This window comes from Berghia stephanieae, chromosome 2, assembly GCF_034508935.2.
Source record: "Berghia stephanieae isolate SIO BIC M18660-M18661 chromosome 2, UCSD_Bste_1.3, whole genome shotgun sequence".
NCBI classification, from domain to species: Eukaryota; Metazoa; Mollusca; class Gastropoda; order Nudibranchia; family Aeolidiidae; genus Berghia; species Berghia stephanieae.
In genome coordinates this window covers 65,489,712-65,510,418 of record NC_088361.1, presented here as the reverse complement: position 1 = coordinate 65,510,418, position 20,707 = coordinate 65,489,712, and the positions used below count along the sequence as shown (strand labels likewise).

Below are 20,707 nucleotides of genomic sequence, written 5' to 3'. Positions count from 1 at the left end.
GTTGAACCAACGTTTTTTATTTTAAAATATACTTTTATGGATGTATTGGACTTTCTACATAGATTGAGCAATATATAGTATACGCAATGCTTTAGAAACTGGCTGTCACAATGTATTGTGCGTCTGTGGCGAGGAGAGCAGCAATCGTTATAGCGCAACTCACTCTCCGATGAAATTAATTTCGAATCCGTCCATTTCCCCATGATTGATTGGGTAGCTTGATCTAATGTTAGATCTGGCTGAGAATGTACTTTTACTTTACTATTGATCAGCGTCCTAGCCAAAGGGTAGTAAGTGATTGCTCGAAAAATCCGTCCTACGCTGTAGAAACCGGGAGGAATTCAAATTCGATTGGTCTCGTCGATGTAAACGACTGGTAAAACATTGTGTGTGTATATATATATATATATATGTATATATATATATATATATATATATATATATATATATATATATATATATGTGTGTGTGTGTGTGTGTGTGTGTGTGTGTGTGAGCGAGCGTGCGCGCGTGCACGCATACTTGTGCGTATTAGCGCGTATTTCCATCCATTAAATGATGAGAAAATGACCCACCGCCTCAAGATAACAATAATATTATGTCGGAGTGAACTAGATGCTAGCAATTGAATATGAAGTCCAAAATAGTAAATTTCCATAACAATCAAAATCTATGTTTAAGTGCATAAAATATAGTTGTTTTTTGTTTTATCGCAAAAGACTGAATTTTTTCATGTCTGGCCGTTTTGCCGGCGAATCTACCTTTTGCAATATGTTGCGAATCGTTCTATAAACTACTTTATTATGTCGAGAGGAGCCTGATGCTTATATTGAGTTTTTCACTCCTTCCCCCCCCCCCCCCTTTTTTTTTTTTATTGAGCTTAAATTATAACACTGAAGTTAAAATAAATGTCTCCGTCGAACAGAGTGAGCTTCGAAAAACTTAAATGTCCTCAATCCTGTTATTTTTACTTTAAACCGACGTATACTTATTTGTAGGCCTGATTACCCCATCCAAATCGTAACGAATCGTTATGATATGGTCTCATTGTTGTAATGAGAATGCAAATAGGACTTACTCTCAAACCAACACAAAATATTGTCCATTACAACGATGTTATAAAACAAGCCCTTAATTGTGTTCGATCATCAGACCTGCAACTATGTGCATGGAGCTCTAAACTCAATTTTCTCAATCTAGATTTTAATATCTTATCGTGTTTTATAACTTTATGGAGCATTTACCATCTCCACAAACACGATGTTATAAGACAAGTTGGACATCAATTGAGTGATAAAGAAACATAATAAACTACTAGTGAGCTTAATGCATAAGCATAAACATTTAAATACGCCACATATAATCTGCAGCTATATGGTACCATCTCCACAAACACGATGTTATAAGACAAGATGGACATCAATTGAGAAATAAAGAAACATAAACTACCAGTGAGCTTAATGCATAAGCATAAACATTTAAATACGCCACATATAATGTGCAGCTATGTGGTTTGCTGGTATGACTCGCCTTCGGATCGGAAGGTCTAGGGTTTGCGACCAGCTCTGAGCGGTACATAGTTGAGTCCTTGGAAAAAGCTCATTACTCACGTTATTTCACCGTACTTGGGTGTAAAACGAGTAAGTTTACAGCGTTCTCTCTGTCGGAAAAAATGTAATATAATCTCGCCGAACAGGCGTCATCTCTCGTCCGGCATGTTAAATTGATGCTGTTGGCTAGAGTACGTTTAGTGGATATTGCGTTACATATATATATATATATATATATATATTATATATATATATATATATATATATATATATATATATATATATGTATATATATATGTATATATATATATTATATATATATATATATATATATATATATATATATATATATATATAGATAGATACACACACACACACACACACACACACACATATATATATATATATATATATATATATATATATATATATATATATATATATATATATATATATATACGCTTAATATAACCTACATAGATCAGTTGACTTCGACACAATGTGTACCAGATGGACACGCGGTGGACCATATAATATTATGTTTCATTTCAACATAATACTTTTTTTTTTTTAAGGCTAATAGGTCATCTGTCGGGTCAAGTCTGCTCTTATTCTTTCTGTCAAGGAGAAAATGCCAGGGGCGATAACGCTCACAATAGTGTGTAACGTGCCATACTGTAACGGGCTAGTGTTACGTGGATTGCACGCTTTATGGATCAATAATTGATGAATTAATGGCATGTCTATTACGGTTTAACGAGTAACAGGCGATCATCATGCCTCAGTGGCAGAGACAACACAGCAGATGCTTTCTATTTGGGTCTTGGCCAAGGACAGGACATAAAACAACCCAACAACGGAATGAATAATTGAGATTTCTGACCAATGTTCAAAGAGAGGGTGGGGGAGGGGATGAGAGCAAAAAATGAGCAAATGATTTAGATTAAACGTGAGCTCTTATATAGCGCAATATCAACTAAACGTGCTCACAGCGCTTTACAAAGGGTCCCTGACCAGCAGCAACACTTAACAGTTTACATTTTACACCTGAGTACTGTGAGGAAATGTGAGTAAAGAGCCTTTTATAAGGACTCAACTATGCGCCGAACGAGGCTCAAACCATCACCTTCCGATCAGAAAGCGAGTGTCATACCACAGGACCACATCACCGCTCAGATTAGACTGGTAAACGCCAAAGTGAAGGTTGTTTGCTTGTTTTTTTTATGTTTTTTTTTTGTTTTGTTTTTTTTTTTTGGTTTTGTTTGTTTGTTTTTTTCGCTAGCAATCTTTGTTTTTTAGCACGTGCGGAAATGTGTAACATGGTATGACAGTTCCGCAATGGAATTGTAATACAATTTTGTTTTCAAGTTCAACATTCTTCTTTTACACGCATCTGAACAACGTATTTCCATTTACAAGTTTGTCTTGAGCTTTTATCACCATTGTCATTATCATTCTCATCATCATCATCATCATCATCATCATCATCATCATCATCATCATCATCATCATCATCATCATCGATGGGTGTGGACTGACAATGGGTTTGTTAGGGAAACGCCTTGCATAATAAAATTATTACAGTAACGTAGATCTCCAAACTAATGGCTACATACGACATCTGCCATGGTTCTTTTCACGTTCTCATTGTGGATCTGGATTGCCTGCCGCTCACAGGCACCGTCAATCAAAGTCGACTCACTCCTATCATTCAACATAACAAGAGGTATGCACGTGCACATGCATTCAACACATCACGGGAGTTAGAGATAGAGAGATAGAGAGGGATGAAGAGAGTGAGAGAGAGAGAAAGAGAGAGATGGAGAGAGAGAGAGAAAAGAGAGAGAGAGAGAGAGAGAGAGAGAGAGAGAGAGAGAGAGAGAGAGAGAGAGAGAGAGAGAGAGAGGGCGGGGGCTATAAAAGCACGTGCTAATTTTTTATTTTTTATTTTGCTGTATCTGTGCTCTTTTTTCTTCCCTCTTCCTTTTGGAAAGGGCACAAAGTTTTAGCTTCATCTGTTGTAAAGCAACGCGTAATGTTAAAGGTTACGTATCTTTATATTGATTTTATATTCTTGAAAAAAATGGCAAATATGACCCACCATATCAAAATCCTATTCGTATTATGTCTGGATAATAGGATAATTCGGACCCCCCCCCCCCCCCCCCCCCCCCCCCCCCCCCCCCCTACTCCCCGAAAATTGAGTTTAGGGCTAAAAGCATAAGACGTATATGAACTTGACTTCTTTGCCATTTAATATATTGTACTTATTCTTCATCATAGGGAAAAGAAATTAATACAAGGTTGCCCACTTTCCGTATATTTACGGAATTCAACCCTCAGTATATTTTACAATCACCTGCTAAACGAGAAAAAAGTAAATACATAATGTCTTTTTACTGGAGTTCAGCACTCAGAAAGGTGTCGGTATATCTGTTTGCATAAAAGTTCAGTAAATTTTTGCCTTCTGAATTGGCATCTCTGTTAATGCCAAGTTTCATATTTATTGTGGCTATAAACTTCATTTCTAGGACCTGGTTCATCCCGACATTGTACCGCTTTGGGACGATGGGTCACAAATAGCAACGGTTTAGAGAAGGAATGATATTGACGTAACTCAGCTCTTTGTTATTAGTTTAAGACATCCTGGCGGTAACTTCTCACTAAATCAGACTATAAACTTTAAAGGTTACACATATTTTTGTGTGTTGGTATACACATATTTTTGTGTGTTTAATTTGGCTGGCGGGTTTTGTGAGTATTTTATCTAAACGCATAGCCTCAATAGAGCTCTTCCAGTTTAAAAAAAGAAAAATAATTAGAAATTCTCGATATGCTTCATGGACATTTTAGCCTTTATTTGACGAAACACTATTTGCCGATATGGCCAGAAAACGTTTACGTCATTTTTCGACAATAGAAGACGAATCAATTTTATATACTTATTTATTCGTTACAAATCGCCATTGGTTTCCTTGACGCTAAACGCCAATGCCTGTAGTCATGTACTCATTTATGCCTGAGTCAGACGAGATGATATGCTTGTAAAGTTCCTTACTCATTAGTGAAGACAGCTCACTGTTCAAAGAGCATCAATATTGGTCATCAGGCAGTGAGTGATATAGATAGTATGCAGATGACGTCACTCAGGCCTTTGTTATTGTTTTTGCCATCCGCGTTTGTGAGTTGTTCTCACTAAACTGAATTAACAAGACTATAAATGTTCATGGTTACACAGAGTTTGTGTGTTCGTCCGTTATACTTCCGGATGGCAATGTTGTGAACTCCTTGGCCAAGCGCATTCTATCTATACCAGACTCGGCTTGAAACGATAAGACGATATTGTATCAGTAGGTAATGGACATGTAATTTACGTTTTATGTACTGAATCCCCATTCCATTTCTCACCACAAAATCATTATCACATTATTTTGTTAAGTCTGTCAACTGTTCTAACCCTGTGCGCCTTTATATTTATCTCTGTATTAATCAATTAACTCTTGTACTCTGGAGAAATAAAACCCAAAACGTATTTAATAATTTGGCCAGAAAAACTCGTCCTAAAAATATACCGATCGATTTAAATGACTCTCATCTTGGTAAAAGAAAAACTCTCACGAACTTCACGAAGTCCCAGGTTTGATAGTTTTTGCCAAGATGATAGTCATTTAATCACGAAGTCCCAGGTTTGAGAGTTGTTGCCAAGACGAGGGTCATTTAAATCGATCGTTATTTGAAGAACGAGTTTTCTGGCCATTTCTTTAAAATACGGGGTTTTCTAGAGTTCGGCAGTTAAATGGTTAAGAGGTTTGTTCCATATGGTTGTAAAGAGCAAGTAGGTAAAGCTGCCACTTTGAATGACTGAGTCATTCATTGTCTTGACATTCTCCTACTGTTTGGCCCACTTATCTTTATTGATATGAGTGGCTGGGGGTGGGGTGGGGGGGGGGGGGGGAATCGAATCCTTGTCACACTGAAGGACCATTTGGATTACGCTGTAGAGCCATCACTCTTTATCATGTTGAAGGGTACACACAGGTCATTATCATTATAAAGTTTAAGTAGCCAAGACAAGAATTTGACAGGTTGATTAGTATAGTCCCCATCTCATCACATTGGCTGCCATTAGAATTATTTGCTTTGTTTTTGATTTAATATGTAGCCGTGTGACGTATGGGAGAGAGACAGCGACAGAGGGGGGGGGGGGGGGGGGGGGGAGCGTGTGTGTGTGCTATATCGGAGAGAAAGAAAGAGAGAGGGGGGGGGAGGCAAGCAGAGAAGAGAGAGAGAGAGAGAGAGAGAGAGAAAGAGAGAGAGAGAGAGAGAGAGAGAGAGAGAGAGAGAGAGAGAGAGAGAGAGAGAGAGAGAGAGAGAGAGAGAGAGAGAGAGAATCTATTATCGTAATATCGACATCGGCCCGCCCGGATTCCACTGGAATATTATGTTGTTATCGTATATATAAAAAGTGATGCAGCTATGCTGACTATCTATTAGTCCCCAGATTGGCTAGCAATGGCATATCCAATCCATCTTCCATATTATTTTTATGGACCTCCAGAAAGGAGAAGTATACCGATAGAAATTTCGAGGAGCTTTGAGTTGTGAAGTCATATTCTTGGATTTGAATAAAAAAAACAGATATGTTATTACTACCACTGTACTAGTTTTACAATTCTGTGGATAAAACCAGATCTGCCCACTTGAAATGATAAAAATTTATAGTTTTTAGGGAGTCTCGATTTACATACAGTCTGCTATCATAACGACCTCAATTGTATCAGCACAAACAACAACGTCCAAGAGTGCTTCAAACTGCAGCTGGTAACTCTTGTAGAAGGTTAATTATAGCAGTTATTGTTTAACATTTCTACTTTAATATTGCTTTCCCACGTAGCTATTATTATCTTATTTTATTTTCGTCTCAAAGCAATGTTGGATTAGTCAAACTTTGAAATGATAACATGTAATTGTAGTGTCAAGTTTATCTATTTAAACACACGAGTTGACATCGGTTTTTGCCGAGCCTTGTCTGGGATGTGAGTGTGAGTCACCATAAACCGCTTAGTAGTACAATAGTCATGTATTGTATGGGTGTACGTGTACGCAGTTATTGTAACCAATAATCACCTCGTTGTGACGGAATCTAACCGGAGTGGTTGATTGATTTGGCACTTGTGGACAACCCAGGCTTGAGTCACCGGTCACTTCACGCACGGGGATGGTTTATGGGTCCACCGGTGGAATCCTTTAATCCTTAAATTATACGCTGCTCATTTCAACGGCTTTCTGTTCTTGTCACGGAATGATTTGACTTGATTTTGCACAGACCTTGGCGGAGTTCTTTTTCTTTTTTTTTTTCGAGGGAGAAAGGATGTAAAAGTTCTTCAGAACCATTGCATTGAACCCATGGCGCCGGAGTTTGTCCCAGTTTCTATAGCGTGAAACGACAATAGCAATTGCTTACTACCCTTGGCGTAGGACGCCAGTCTATCGCAAAGTACTTTCTGTAAAATCTAACAGACCCAGCTACCAATCTATGCTGGGTGGGTAGGGGCTCAGAAACAAATATGTCGACTGCACCCGGAATCAATCATGAAGCGAAGCGAGTGCTCCATCAACTGAGTTATCGGTACCCTCAAGATAAGATGTAAACAAGATGCTTTTATCTGTTCTATATACATCATTTCTCCGAGTAATTCTGTTTCATGAACCAACTGAGTGTCTCCGTTTTTGAAGCACTATGAGGGTTTCTATGTACCACTGTAGAACTTCGGTTGGCCTCAGTTCGGCCACATATTATTTTTTAGAACTACGTCGTGAAATTAAATCCCTTTCTCTATTAAAAGAGATAATTAAGTAAAGATACTTGTAGTACAAGCGTTTTGCTTGGCACTGGATTCATATCTGTCCAACGATAAAGATTTCTGTGTGCCACGGGTGCAGGGATTGATATGGTTTTTTAATTCAAAACAAATTAAAGATAATTTTTTAGGTTCTCCATGGAAATAAGTTTAAAAGAACACCGTATAATATAAAGTATGCACAAAGAAACAGACACTCAGAGCAATGGGATTATAAAGTAAGATAATATGATGGTAAATCACTCTGATCAACATGTGGCTTAATCTTATTCTACAATTTTTACCACAATGGTAACGTCTTTAGTTGTTGGGGAGTTCCTCATATGTGATGAATTGCTCATAAACCTATTCTCCCTGTCCTCTTTCACTCTTACTACGACACTTACACACACATTCACATAAACACACACACACACTTTCTTCTCTCTCTCTCTCTCTCTCTCTCTCTCTCTCTCTCTCTCTCTCTCTCTTTCTTTCTTTCTTCCTTTCTCTATCTCCCTCTTCTCTCTCTGTCTCTCCCTCTCTCTCTCTCCCTCTCTCTCTCTCTCTCTCTCTCTCTCTCTCTGTGTGTGTGTGTGTGTGTGTGTGTGTGTGTGTCTGTCTCTCTTTCTCACTCCCTCACTTGCTCACCACGTACCTAAGAAATAGGAACAGTAAGGGGGAAACTCCAGTCCACACCCTTCGAAAATAGGACTCACTCTGTTTAACCTTTATCCCAGTAGTCTACATAATAATCTGTGTTTACAAACCTTTATCTCAGTTGGGATAGGACAGAATAACTCTATATATGACATTTTATCTGTTTATTTTTGGTATGAATTGCCCAGGTCGTCTTGATTCCAGCCTGATATATTTTGACTACCGAAAGAGATGTCGTCTATTCTAGAATATAGTCACGCGCTCTGTGAAAAGAGAGTAAATGCACGTTTTGCCTTAAACAGATCAATGAATAAATAAATTAATTAATTAATAAACAAACAATGATTAAAGATATTGATAAGAAAATTAACTAGATAAAGGAACAAATGAGCGAGAGAGTGAATACATGAAAATAGATGAATAGATTAATGTATCAATCAAACAAGTTACACACACACACACACACACACATATATATATATATATATATATATATATATATGTGTGTGTGTGTGTGTGTGTGTGTGTGTGTGTGGTCTGCTTCTAATAATCAGAAAATTATTCATGAATTTATAGGTTAAATAATAATTTAGATGTTTGATAGATGTTATGTATCAATCAGTTTGTTTTTCTTTTGGTTGGATTCTCTCTCTCTCTCTCTCTCTCTCTCTCTCTCTCTCTCTCTCTCTCTCTCTCTCTCTCTCTCTGACTCTCTCTCTCTCTCTATGACTTTCTCTCTCCCGTCTGTCTCTCACACACAAACACACACACGCCTAAACACACACTCTCTCTCTCTCACACACACACACACACAAACACACAGACATACGTGCACGTGCGCGCACTAGCAAAAGCAGACTACACCAATAATGATCGAGGTGGAGATTTTTTTCTGACCCTCTTGTCCACCCAGCAATGACTGGGTAGCTAATCTGTTAGATCTAGTGAAAATAACTTTGCGATAGACCAGTGTCCTATCCAAAGGGTAGCAAGCAATTGCCACTGTCCGTTTCACGCTGTGGAAACCGGGATAACTTCCGGCTGGTCTGAAGGCTCTAAAGGACAACTTTCTCAATCAAAGAAGGTATTGTCTTAATGTTATAAATAAATGCCTTTCCTATGGATAAAACGACGTGGGCAGTGCTCGTTGTCATTATCACCCATCCAATCACTAACTGCTTTAAATCACTTGGCTTTTAACCAGTTAATTGCTGTACTCTGGAAAGACACGAATTTTTTTAAATGGCCAGAAACTCGTCGTTCAAATATCGATCGATTTAAATGACCCTCATTTTGGCAACAACAAAAAAAAAATCAAAAACAATAAAAAAAACTCTGAAACCTGGGACCTCGCAATGATGCGTTTTTGACAAGATTAGGGTCATTTAAATCGATCAAAATTTAAAGTACGAGTTGTCTGGCCAAATTTTTAAATACACGTCTTTCCAGAGTACGGCAGTTGTTAAAGACAAAGTACTATGCGGATTTGGACATTAACACTACGATAAACGTTCAGTTTCAAAAACAAAACAAAACAATACAATACGACTCTCTAATGTTCTTGTAATATTAGCTCACGAAATCGATAAGTCGCACACCTTTATTATTGTCTGAGTCGGGCTTTGGAGTAAATGGAGTAAAAACAAGCAGTTCGTGTTTATATCCTTTGTTATGCAAACGATGTAATGGTTTGTGTGGTTGGAACGACCCAATCATAATATTATTATATAGGCTACTTTGGTGACGTTTTTCTTTTCCTTTTATTGAAAAATAATCTCTCTCTCTCTCTCTCTCTCTCTCTCTCTCTCTCTCTCTCTCTCTCTCTCTCTCTCTCTCTCTCTCTCTCTCTCTCTCTCTCCGGCTCTCTTACTTTTTGTTTTAGTATATGAATGTATGTATGTATGTATGTATGTATGTATGTATGTATGTATGTATGTATGTATGTATGTATGTATGTATGTATGTATGTATGTATGTATGTATGTATGTATGTATGTATGTATGTATGTATGTATGTATTTATGTATGTGTGTCTGTATGTATGTATGTATGTATGTATGTATGTATGTATGTATGTATGTATGTATGTATGTATGTATGTATGTATGGATCGATGTATAGATGGATGGATCGATGTATGCATGCATGTGTTTCTGTTTCTGTTGATGCTTGCTTTTTTCCTGGCTAGGCGATGAGTTGTCGTCGACTTAACGATTTCTGTGTTCTATTATGTGATTAGCCACCTCTAGCAGGGTGCTACATTGTCATTACGTATCTTATTTTGTCTTCCAACAACACCGCCAATGATAAGTCATACGCGTCTACTTTATAGTATTATCTTCTCAGATTATATGAGTCATTCTATTCCGTATTGGTGATTGGGACGACGGAAACGACAGGGAACTGCTGATAAGGTGTAATTGTATTGACTTTCTTGAGCGTAAATATCTCTTTTCTCTCTCTCTCTCTCTCTCTCTCTCTCTCTCTCTCTCTCTCTCTCTCTCTCTCTCTCTCTCTCTCTATCTCCTTTTCTCTCACCCCCCCCCCTTCTCTCTTTCTCTCTGCATCTTTATGTGAGTACGTGTGCTTGTGTTCGTGTATACGGGGAAAATACTTTGTGCACATATGTGTGGAGAGAAAGAGAGAGAAGGGGGGGGGGGGGGAGGAGAGATAGATAGATTTAATAGAGATATATATAACAACCAAACAGAGACTGACAGATAGATTGAGGCAGACCGATAGAGAGAGAAGAGAGAGAGAGAGAGAGAGAGAGAGAGAGAGAGAGAGAGAGAGAGAGAGAGAGAGAGAGAGAGGGGAGAGAGACTATTGTCAGTGCTCATAGAATAATCGGTAATTATTGTTCGCACTGCGTTTTGATTTTAACTTCAGCTGTCAAATCACATTGGGGCCCTGTCGTTTAAACGACAGAGAAACTCTACTTGCATCCAAATGACATGTTCCGAATCCAGCTTGTAATGACAATTTTTAGTAGGGACTCTGGGATAGAGCACTTGCTTCACAAGCAAAGGTCCCGGGTGCAGTCGAGTTTGTTTTGTTTTTTTGGACCCCCCCCCCCCCCCCTCTCCATCCAGCAGTGATTGGGTAGCTGGTCTGTTAGAATTGGCGGAAAGTGCTTTGCGATAGACTAAGATCCTATCCAAAGGGTAGCAAGCAATCGCTAGTGTCCGTGATTAACTCCAGTTCCATGGGCCTGATGGCTCTGAAGGACTACTTATTTTTATGTAGGCCGTCTTTGCATCCTTCAGCAATTGGCTGAAAGTTCTTCTTTTAAAGACCAGAAATATATCCAAAGGCAAGCAACCAATGTCTTGCTCCATGGACTTTGTTCCACTAAATAATGGATTACTTTTTGTTTTCGTCTGAACACACAGTGAGTCGGTCATGCATCTCTAGCATAACACTGTAGACAGATGGAGGCTACATTCTAGAGAAAAGAGATGATTATAGGCGTTTACGAGAGAGAGACAGAGAGAGAGAGAGAGAGAGAGAGAGAGAGAGAGAGAGAGAGAAGAGTGAGTGAGTCAGTGAGAGAGAGAGATAGATAGAGAGAGAGTTAGAGAGAGAGAGATAGAGAGAGAGAGAGAGAGAGAGAGAGAAGAGTGAGTGAGTCAGTGAGAGAGAGATAGATAGAGAGAGAGTTAGAGAGAGAGAGAGAGAGAGAGAGAGAGAGAGAGAGAGAGAGAGAGAGAGAGAGAGAGAGAGGAAAAGAAAAGAAAATCAATCAGATAAAACGATGACAAACAGATTTAGCGAAACTAGCACTGTGAAATAGGTTGGTAAAAAAATGGAAATGCGTCCAATTAATGTCCTGGTTGAAACTAGGTTATTGGCAATTTGACGGTATTTCAAATGGGATGAGTGGTGTAATCGGGCATTTCATTGTTTTCATTGATTTGGATTCACTCAATGCTGAATCTTTATGTTAATGATACCCTATAAATATGGCCCAGGTAGCTCAATTGGTAGAGTACTCGCCTCTTACGCAAGTTACATTGATCAATCCCGGGTTCAGACGAGATTTTTTTTCTTCTTCTGACTACCCCCCCCCCCCCCCCCCCCCCCCCCTTCCCGGTTCACCTACCAGTGATTGGTTTCCTGGGTCTGTTAGATCTAGCAGAAAGTACATTGCAATAATTAGTGTCCTATTCAAAGGGTAGCAAGCAATCGAGCATTTGTCCGTTTAAATTTTATCACCTCCCCCCTCTACCACCACCATTTATGCATTAGGTTTTCATTGCTTTTTCGTCAATTTGGTTATAGTTTGTCAGGGTTGTTAAACACTAATGAACTCGAGTAATTTTCACTATGATCATTACCATGTTGACCATATTGGTAATTGTTATGATTAGTGTGGTGTTGAAGGGAGTGATAATAATAATGATGATGATGATGATGATGATGATGATGATGATGATGATGATGATGATGATGATGATGATGATGATGATGATAATTCCTATGATGATGATGGTGATGTTTTTGTAAGTAATACTGATGTTGGTGTTGGTGGTAGGGATTGTAGCTGTTGGGTGTGATTGTGTGATGATGGTTGTTGATGGATGGTTTGGTTTTGTTGTGATGATGTAAATGACGACAATTCTGATAATGATGATGATGATGATGATGATGATGACGACGATGGTGTATTTTTGTGTAACTTAATTCAATACAATAAATATCACAATTGTCAATTTACTCGTCTGGAATGAATATTATGCTTTATTTTGCCTCCCTCCCCCAGATTTTAAAGGGACACTTGATTCAAACTCATAAAAAGAGGAACAAATTATATTATTAAAGACAATTAAGATACCATTGTGAAATATCACCAAGGCAAAATGCATTCGGGGGCTTGACGTGATTCTCATAGTATTTTACCGCTATTTAATTGATCACTTTTTTGTTGTTGTTAATTTTGGCAAGAAGACTTTTATTTGAAATAAATGATTGATTAAAATGACCCTCCAACTCGTTCAAAAAGTCTCACACCTGATCTTAAAATTAGTTGAAGTCTCCGTTTTGAACATAGTTTTTCAATATTAAGACGTAAGTTTTCTGGCCATAAATTTGAAGAAAAAAAAAAAAGAAATATACCAGAGTTTGGCAGTTTTTTTTGGTTTTTTTTTTTTGTGTTTTTTGTTGTTGTTTGGTTGGCTTTTTTGGGTTGTTTTTTGTGGTTTTTTTGGGGGGGGGGGGGGAGGTAGGTTTTGTGTTTTTTTTTTTTTTCGTTTTGTTTTGATTTTTTTCCCCTTGCTGCAGAGAACATCTGTTAAATGTTACCGCCCAGCAAACAATACTACAGTTTTTAGATTGCCTCACCTTAAATTACACGAGCCTCTTAATTAAATCCAATTGTACAACAGGATGGGGATGTTGGCTTTCCCTTTTCCGGTCTTATCGCTAAATTTTCCATTATTTTCCGTTTTTGGTATCCAAAGTGGCTTTGGCCACTGATATTATATTGAAGATGCATGTAAAAAATAAACCACTCTTCATCTTTCATACGTTACGGATTTTGACTCACATGGTCATGTGATTTCAGTGTGATTGTGCTGACGAGGAATTATTATTATTATTATGTTCTCAATCAACGTGTACTTAATTGCAGGTGGACTGATAAAACACATTGTTAAAGGCTCATTGTTGTAATGGAAATACTGCCAAACCAACGCAAAATATTGTCCATTACAGCAATGTTAAATCAAATCCATCATTGTGTTCGGTTCTAAGACCTGCAAGTATGTACACATAGATCTCATCCCAAAAAGACGACTTTTTGCCCATCAGAGGCAGTTGTTCATTTTTAAAAAAAATAAAACCGTCATTTGTGCGTTGCGCAGTGTATTCAAAGAGGAATGATTTATATGACGTATGTTTGTTTTCATATTATTATGGTGATATGCAATTTGTTTTTTTGTTGTTGTGTTTTTTTTTGTTTTTGTTTTGTTTTTTGTCGAAGACCGCATGCGCAATGCTGTGACTGATGATTTCAAGTAGAAATCGTTGAGATAATTATGTTGCTGCAATGATTGAATGGTAAGTAAAGGGAAACCACAATACCGTACATTAACTGCGCTCATCCATGATGTGATTCTCCGCGTGTGTGCTTGTATTTTGAATTGTTGATATTGCACCGGATATTTGATCTGTGGCCATATTATTCCTTTGTTATTTGGGATCACACCCTACCCCCCCCCCCCCCCTTTACCCCGCCCACTGGAATGGATGTAACCTATATGCGCATACTAGCAGGTCTGATAACCGAAAGCAATTATGGGCCTGATGTAACATTGACGTAATGAACAATATGTTGTTTTGGTTTGAGAGTTTTTCCATTACAACAATGAGCCCAAAACAATTTGGGTTATCAAACCTGCATGTATGACACAACGGATGTAACCTTTGCTTATCTTTTTATTATTGTTTATGACAACTGGTTCAACGAAATCCTTTAATAACAATATTGACAGAGATCTAGACATGTATCTGCTATAAATGAATGCCATAATATCATAATACAATCCTATCAGTTAATTGCGTAAAATGATCAACTGTATTTTGTATATATGTTTTTTGTATAATATTAATCTCACCATTCGTTACCATTACACTTTCCTATTTCTTGACAATGTATAAATAAGTCATAAGTAAATAGATAAATGAAGAAATAATGAATAAATGAATAATATATATACAAACAATAGATAAATGGATGAATGAATAATTACATGAATAAATAGATAGATACAATTGAAAAAAAAATGATAATAAAAATAAAATTTTCAATAGGGTTTAGTACGCTAGATGGCTCTGCTGTTTATTCGAAATGTCATTTCTAAAATCCTGCGTTATAAATGGCTTCATTGAGGTACGTATTTTGGACCAACTATTTTGATCCTACATAAGCATTCAAATGTTGACTTTTTTCGACTTCTGGCCCTTGCATTTTGGTTGTAGGAGAAGAGAGAGAGAGAGAGAGAGAGAGAGAGAGAGAGAGAGAGAGAGAGAGAGAGAGAGAGAGAGAGAGAGAGAGAGAGTAGAAGATCGGGGGAAACTGCATTTTAATGAAATGCAAGAAATCAGATTTGCCGGTTAAACAGAATTAGAACTATTCATTATACTTTATATTGTATATTAAATATTCATAGTATTCATATTGTATATTAAACTTCGGATAGGACGGGTACCCTGCGTATACGGGATGGAAGTCGGTTTGGGCAAATTCAATCCCTTGAGGGGGCTGCGACATAGACTCCTCAAAACTGGGAGAGAATTTGCCAGGCTTCTGTACCAGCAAGAGGAGACACCGGATGGCGGCGGATCAACTCCAGTCGAGATCCTGCCTCACCGTATCGCTTCATCGGTGGGGACTTTCAAACCTGTCCAACATGTACCCGTTGTGGTCAAGAGCCCGAAACTACAGAGCGTTGCGTTGTGACGAAGCTTCCGGGCGGTTCGCGGCCGTACACGAATGCGGCGATGAATTTGCGGCCTGATTAGATCACAATCACACAGTGGAAGCTGCCATGAAGATGATAATTTGTCCTACAAGTCTTACAAGAAACACTATTTTATTTCATCATATTGTATTATTTATTTATTTATTTATTTATTTATTTATTTATTTATTTATTTATTTATTTATTGTTTATTTATTTATTTATTTATTTATTTATTTATTTATTTATTTATTTATTTATTTATTTATTTATTTATTTATTTAGGAAGCGTGACCTTGTATTCATGGAGGTCATGTGATATCATTTCTCTTTTCCTCCATGGACTCATACTATTCAGTCGCCACCCTTGGAAAATAAAGTGGTTGCTTTGACCTTCCAGAAAATTCATAACGAAATTATGGTTAGATTGGTATCGATTAATGCGAGTTTCTATAACGCATATTATTATGATGCCATACAATCGAGTTTGGTTGTGAAAAGTATAATACTGTCATTCATCACATCGCTATATTTAGCTGCGAATTCTACCCATCACATTGAAAATTAATAGTTGATAGTCCATCCATTGTGGTAATCGTCGTCATATGATGCTGACCGATAATCCACGTTACAGTATTATTAAAAAAAGAAAGACTATACATATATATATATATATATATATATATATATATATATATATATATATATATATATATATATATATATATATATGTATGTATGTATATATATCTATTCCAATCGTTTCTCTGGGTTAAATAATGAAAAATCAACCAAAAGCTCGCATCAGAATTATAGTATTTAAAGCTCTTTTTTTATGTCGAAATAGTGTTGTTAACGTTAATACCCTGCCCGCTCTTTTTGGAACCTTTGAGAAACTATTTCTGCTATTTTATTGTAGTTAGATCGTCAGCTCTTGGTTTATTATTTTCCATTATTCAACTGTTGGTAACTGGTAAAAACGATTTTTTCCCGTAGTTTTTCCAAATAGAAGCTTATTATTGAATTGTTTTTGTGGCGAACGTCACAGATCAGAAACGACCTTTTGCCACAGCCTCATATTTTATGACTGTGTAATTGTATGTCTTTTTTAAAAATGTCTGTCAAAATGCTGTTGTTTTAAAGCAAATAACAATGGAATTGGCGAAGCAATGAAAATGCTTGCTTTACGTCCATGTTATCTTTCTTTTCCACTTATATTTATATTCTCAGATCAAACCATTACAAAAATTTACTGTGTCGGCACGTTGAAAACAATACCCAAAAAATATTTAAAAAATAATAAAATAAAATACAAAAAGCAAACTAAAAACAACTCCACAAATTGGTAGTGATGAGGCGTCTAGTCTGTGAAAACCATCATTTATTTCAGACATCGCGTTTTTGTATTAGCTGGTACTCGGCTATAATATTGTATTGATTTTCACTCGGTGTTCAGAACGAGTGGAATTGAAATTAACAAACAAACAAACAAAAATCCCCAAAACAACAACAAAATTTAAATATAAAACAATTTTTTTGTTTTTATAAAAATCAGCGAGACACTATGGAAGTGAGCATCATGATTATATTTGGCAATTATTGTGATATTATGCTTTTCCAGCCTACCAAAATGAATCAATTTGTGTGTGTGTGTATATATATATATATATATATATATATATATATATATATATATATATATATATATATATATATATATATATATATATATATATATATATATATATAGGTCGTGTACGAATACTTATACCAGTGCATTTTTAGCGCCGATCGTGTCTCCCCTCGTAGCAGTACTGAGCATTATAATTTTAAGTGACCTAGCAGAGTCGTGCGCTCCTGAGCATTGCAAATGACCTAGTAGGTGACAGTAACCTCATTACTCTGGCTCCAGTTTGTGTCCTTAGTTTTTAAGAGATTCAGTAACATCGCCCCGCTTAGTTTAGGTGAAAATAAATACTTGGATGTTGGTAGTACTGGGAATTGTACTCGGTGAAACGCCACAGAAATGCGCTACTTGTTTACTTCCATGTTAAAAGTTTGTAACCGCGGGGTAATGTAATGTCAAAACATAAGCATTGCACAAGAAAATCAATCATTTAATGATTATGGCTATCCCCAATCTACATGATGAGTGATGCACAATCTCTCATTTGATTCTCGCATGGTAAAACATAGTGTATAGACGAGCAGCTCTTTGATTCCAACTATCTCTCTCTCTCTCTCTCTCTCTCTCTCTCTCTCTCTCTTTCTCTCTCTCTCTCTCTCTCTCTCTCTGTGTGTGTGTCTGTCTGTCTCTCTCTCTCTCTCTCTCTCTCTCTCTCTCTCTCTCTCTCTCTCTCTCTCTCTCCCCCCCCCCTCTCATGCACTCACTCTCACTCTTTCTCTATGCTCTCTCTCTCTATTTCTCTTTCTCTCTCTCCCTCTCTCTGCTATCTTTCTCTATCTCTCTGCTCTCTCTCTCTCTCTCTCTCTCTCTCTCTCTCTCTCTCTCTCTACCACCCACTCTTCTCTTTTGCTTTTTGAATTATTTTTTTTAACCAAACAGTTCTCCATACAAAATCCACAAGCAAACAAATAAACACACAATCTACGAATTCTTTGTGATCGCCGTTAATCAGATCAACACTCGTGTATGATTGGTTTAGCACTGATATATTTATCCTCTGGTAAACTACACTAATATCTTTGCATTATTTTAATCCTATGATTTCTGTCAATCTTATAATGTATTCCAGATTGATAATGTGTTTAACTCCAAGATGATTCGTGTAACTCTATTCTTTTTTAAAATGTATATTTAATAGATCAGTTTCTAATACTCCACATTACTTTACCGCCGGCATGGTGGGTTGAAGCATAATTAAATATATTTAGTAGTTGTTTTATTGTTTACAAATGTCTCCAGTGATCAGTTTCATTTCCTCATCCTGATATTTGTCTGAATTATGATTGGTATAGATTGATAGTATTAGTATTAATTGCTGCTTAGTATTTATTTATTCATTTATTTGTCTTTTTATATTTGTTTTTATTTGTCTTATCCAAATAAAGCTGTTCTTTTAGCGCGTAATATTCATTATAATATAGTGCCGTGTGGCTTCGATATACCGGCGATGGCCAAGTTGCATGGTGCCTCGTTTTATAACAAGGTCAAGCCCTTCTGAGTGCATCGATTACCAGATACCATCTCAAAACACTGATAGCCAATGATGTCAATGATTGTATAACTAACTCCGCCTCCTGTGATGTATTCATGGGTAAGGCCCTTTGCACAACATTACCCCTCTAGATTCTAGTGTGAATGAGTACATTGCTATAGGCTTTGACGGATATTGTAGGATTGTTAGTTGGAATTTTCCGTATGAAATAATGTGGATTGCTGGTGGAATAAATTAGATATTTTGGAGTGATTTGAGCAGACCATGGATGTGCGTTCTATATAATATGTGCATACAAATATAAATCAATGAAAATTGACCGAATCCACACAGTCGGGAAGCCCTGTCCATGACGGATCTGTTTTATTTCAGATGGCAATTTAAGACCAGAGCCATTGCTAATTTTGATATTGTCCCAACTGTCGCGGTTGGCGTTGATGTAGATTCTTTTTGACGTAATTCACACGACTGCCAGTTCCGATTGAGCCATCGTTGCCCTATCTATCAGCTAATCAGCTCCCTCTCCCGTCAATGCTTATAATATTATTCCAATATTCTTTTATTTCTACAACTATTATACGCTGCGGCTATGTGGTCTAGGGATGTGACACTCGCCTTCTGATCGGAAGGTCTTGGGTTCGAGTCTCGCTCTGAAGGGCGCACAGTTGAGTCCTTGGAAACAGGTTCTTTACTCACATTCTCTCACCGTACTCAGCATAAAATGGTGGCCGTAAACCGCGTTGTCTCTGTTTTAAAAAAAAAAGGGTAAAGTCACTTAACACTCACCGGCGTCATGCATGTCTCGTCCTATATTGTGATACCTGCTGTTGACGGCTAGGAATCCCCCTTTAAAGCGCCTTGAGCATGTTTTCTGGATATTGTGCTATTACAAATGCTCTTTTACATTTCTATAAGCGTTCTTTGTAAATCATATTTTTAAACTGACCATCTTCAATTTTTTCTCTCTTTGCTCTTGGTTTCAGATAATTGATTATCTGCTGGATTGATATTTTAATATTTGATTGCAAAGCCTTACGGATACCCTAGATGAATTATTCTCGGATTTAACTGGACGGATCCTTCCCTCAGGTAAGAATATTAGATGGTCATACACCCCTTTAGTTCTTATTCAGTTTGTCCTTTTGTTTACAATTTGTATTTCGTTGACTATAGATAGAACGAAGTTGACGTCACCCAGATCTATGTTATTGTTTTGTTGTTTTTTTTTTGCCATCCAAGTTTAAGAGTAATTCTCACTAAACTGTATTAACCAGACTATAAACGTTCAAGGTTACACATAGTTTTGTGTGTGTTATCCGTTTTATTTCCGAATGGCAATGTTGTGAGCTTCTTAGCCAAGCGCATACTATCTATAGAGCCGGAATTATTCTCAGGATCTGAGATGTAAACGAGCTTTAAAAATTTCTTGCTACCCTTTTGACAAGACATTTTATTGATCAAAATGTGTTGTTGTTTTTTCCTTTCTTGAATAAATCAAAAATAAACTAAAATAATAAATAACAATAGATCAACCCAAGATACAACTTAGATTCAATTACCACACAGTCACCATTGGATATGCATATTGATGCTTTGCGCTTAGGTAATTTACTCTGGGTGGGGCTCCTGACCTCCCATAGTGGGCAGGGAGGTACATACTGTGTCTTCTATCCCCCTACTATGTCTGTTTTCCAACATGCTTTCTGTCTGTCTTGGAATGAAATTACTTAGTTTTGTCCTGGCCCTGGTCGGATACCCTAACTGGGAGGGAAACAGTCAAATGTATTGTTAGTTTTGGGAGATGATATTTTTTCCTTGTAAATCATCTCTCTTTTATGCACTGTCTTATGTTTTGTTTAAGTATTATATAGGATTTGTAATCATTTGAGTGTATTCCTCTTAGTGGGGACATGTGCTTGTGTCTGGATGAGACTTTTAGGCGATCTCAAACTAAGTACACTGACTGTGTGCTCTTGGAATCTACATCTGTTCCCTATTTGAACCAATTCCCATTTGTC

At 37.1% G+C, this 20,707-nt stretch overlaps 1 protein-coding gene across 1 annotated transcript in view; it reads left to right on the top strand.

The window, feature by feature from the left end:
- LOC144965357 (uncharacterized) overlaps window positions 1–20,707 on the top strand; it is a 168,835-nt gene that overhangs the window by 20,712 nt on the left and 127,416 nt on the right. Inside the window, exon 3 of the mRNA XM_078900608.1 lies at window positions 19,673–19,778. The gene's annotated coding sequence lies outside the window, so the exon portion shown is untranslated. The remainder of the gene's footprint in view (window positions 1–19,672; window positions 19,779–20,707) is intronic.